Raw genomic sequence first — 3,650 nt, forward strand, 5'->3', positions numbered from 1 at the left:
AACTCAATGGAGAAAAACTTAAATCATTCCCACTGAAATCAGGGACAAGGCAAGGATGCCCAATGTCTCCATATCTCTTCAACATAGTACTTGAAGTCCTAGCCAGAACAATAAGACAACTAAAGGAGATCAAGGGGATACAAATAGGAAAGGAAGAGGTCAAAGTGTCACTATTTGCAGATGATATGATAGTATACATGAGCGACCCTAAAAATGCAACCATAGAACTCCTTCAGCTGATAAACACCTTCAGCAAAGTGGCAGGATACAAAATCAACTCAAAAAAATCAGAAGCCCTCCTGTACACCAAAGACAAAAAGGCTGAGAAAGAAATTAGGGAAACAATACCCTTCACAATAGCCACTAATAACATAAAGTACCTTGGGGTGACTCTAACCAAAGAAGTGAAAGACCTGTTTGAGAAGAACTTCAAATCTCTGAAGAAAGAAATCGAAGAAGATCTCAGAAGATGGAAAGATCTCCCGTGCTCATGGATTGATAGGATTAACATTGTGAAAATGGCCATCCTGCCAAAAGCAATCTACAGATTTAATGCAATACCTATCAAAATACCAACTCAATTCTTTACAGACCTTGAAAAAAAGATTCTCAGCTTCATATGGAGAAACAAAAAACCCAGAATCTCCAAAACGATCCTGTACAACAACAGATCATCTGGAGGTATCTCCATCCCCGATCTCAAGCTGTACTACAGGGCAACAGTAATAAAAACGGTATGGTATTGGCATAGAAACAGAAAGGAGGATCAATGGAACCGCATAGAAGACCCAGAAATAAACCCACACACCTATGAATACTCGGTATTTGACAAAGAAGCCAAATCCATTCAATGGAAAAAAAGACAGTATATTCAACAAATGGTGCTGGACCAACTGGATGTCTACATGCAGAAAAATGAAAATAGATCCATATTTATCACCTTGCACAAAAGTAAAGTCAAAGTGGATCAAGGATCTCAATATAAAACCAGATACTCTAAATCAGTTGAAAAAAAAAGTGGGGAACAGCCTATAACTCATTGGCACAGGAGACAACTTCCTGAACAGAACACCAACAGCACAGGCTCTAAGAGCAACAATCAATAAATGGGACCTCATGTAACTGAAAAGCTTCTGTAAAGCAAAAGACACAGTCATCAAAACAAAACGACTGCCTACAGATTGGGAAAGAATCTTCACCAACCCTTTATCTGACAGAAGGCTAATATCCAGCATATATAAAGAACTAAAGAAGCAGAAAAGCAACAAACCAAGTAATCCCATTAAAAAAATGGGGAACGGAGATAAACAGAAAATTCTCGAAAGAGGAACATCAAATGGCAGAGAAACACTTAAAGAAATGCTCAACCTCATTAGCCATTAGGGAAATGCAAATCAAAACAACCCTGAGATTTCACCTTACACCCATCAGAATGGCCAAGATGAAAAACTCAAGTGACAACACATGCTGGAGAGGTTGGTTGTGGAGAAAAAGGAACCCTCCTCTATTGCTGGTGGGAATGTAAACTAGTACAACCACTTTGGAAGTCAATCTGGCGCTTTCTAAGACAATTAGGAGTAGTGCTTCCTCAAGACCCAGCTATACCACTCCTAGGTATATACCCAAAATTTGCTCAAGTACACAACAAGGACATTTGTTCAACCATGTTTGTAGCAGCTTTATTTGTAATAGCCAGAACTTGGAAACAACCCAGATGTCCATCAACGGAGGAATGGATACAGAAATTGTGGTATTTTTATACAATGGATTACTACTCAGCAATCAAAAGGGAGGAAATCATGAAATTTGCTGGCAAATGGCGGGATCTAGAAAAGATCATTCTGAGTGAAGTATCCCAGAAGGAGAAAGAAAAACTTGGCATATACTTGCTTATATAGACCTACAAGATATGATAAACATAATGAAATCTACATACCTAAAGAAGATAATCAAGTAAGTGGACATGGGTGAAGATGATCAATCCTCATTTAGAAAGTCAAATGGGATGTGCATTGAATGTATGACAGGAGTCTACCGAAAAAGGCATCTGAAAGACTCTACCTAGCAGTGTTTCAAAGCAGACACTAAGACTCATAACCAAACCATGGCAGAGTGCAGGGAATCATATGAAAGAAGGGGATTTAGTATGATATGGAAAGGATAGGAGCTCTACAAGTACCAAATATATCCGGGCACAGGGCCTTTTCTGAGACTGACACTCAACCAAGGACCATCTATGGATATAACCCAGAACTTCTGCTCGGATGTGGCCCCTGGTAGCTCAGTAACCAAGTAGTTTTCCAAAGTAAGGGGAACAAGGACTATTTCTAACAGGATCTCAAGGGCAGGCTCTTTGACCTCACCCCCGCCCCCCAGGGGAGGAGCAGTTTGGTTAGGTCACAGAGGAGGACTTTGCAGCCAGCCTTGAAGATACTTGATGAAACAGGGTCAAATGAAAGGGGAGGAGGTCCTCCCCTATCAGTGGACTTGGAAAGGGGCAGGGGGGAGACCAGGGAGGGATTTGGGGAGGGGGAGGGAATGAGGGAGCGGGATACAACTGGGACACAGAGTTAACAAATTGTAACTAAAAAGAAAAATTAAAAATAAATAAATAAAAAAAGAAAAAAAGAAAAATCTACTGTATAGTGAAAATATGTTAACAAACAGGCAGCTAATCCATGAAATATGACAGAGCTATAGCTCCATATCACATATTTCCTGATGACTGGGCTGAGTGCTTTCATAAAGCTATTTGCAATTTACTACCACACATTTAATCAATTCAGTTCAAATTATACTAGTTTATTATAAAATAAATCAAAATTAGGTTTTGATTCTGGGTAAATGGCTTTTATAACTTTATTTGTAATAAATGACATTGCCCTTGGATAGTTTTTGAAATAAGTTTTAGTAAGTTTCTAGATTAATTCTTTTCTAAATATTTGAATAAATAAAGTGTCTGGGGATATGAAAAATTAGACCTTATGATTCTAGTATTTTCTTTCTCTCTTACCACATAACCAGATCTTCTTTTTATTTAAAGTTAATGGAAGAGAATTACTAATAAGTCACTCAATAAAATTGTAAATACATATTGAAATATTGCTCAAATTAAAGATAAAGAGCAGCTAAGTGCTCTTATTTTATGAGACTCATGTTGCACTCTGGATGGGAGTTAGTATATAATAATAAACAGAAAGGTTAAAAAAACAGAAAACAAAAAACAATGTGCTGGGGTTAATCATAAGTATAAGGAATTTAAGAGTAGAAATCAGTCTTCATGGTGGGATATTTTAGTGAGCACTAAATTGTGAACATAAACTAGTTCCACAAGAATAAATGTGAAGATAAAGTGACCTCATGAAGAGGTCACAGACACAGTTCTGTGAGACTAGTTTGGGTACTGATTTGTCTGCTGACAACTAAGAGCTCAGCTGTGCTTGAGCCTTAGCATTTCCTCCTGTGGACCTCTTTAAGGGCTGGCTTCAGTTTCTTTTTTTTTTTTTTTTTTTTTTTTTGGGTACAGATTTTTTTTTTTTTTTTCGACAGGTGAATTCATATTGTATTTTTTTTTTTTCTTTTTAGTTACATTTTGTTAACTCTGTGTCCCAGCTGTATCCCGCTCCCTCATTCCCTCCCCAACCCCACAC

This window comes from Psammomys obesus, unplaced genomic scaffold (genome assembly GCF_907164565.1).
Source record: "Psammomys obesus unplaced genomic scaffold, mPsaObe1.curated_primary_1811, whole genome shotgun sequence".
Lineage (NCBI taxonomy): Eukaryota > Metazoa > Chordata > Mammalia > Rodentia > Muridae > Psammomys > Psammomys obesus.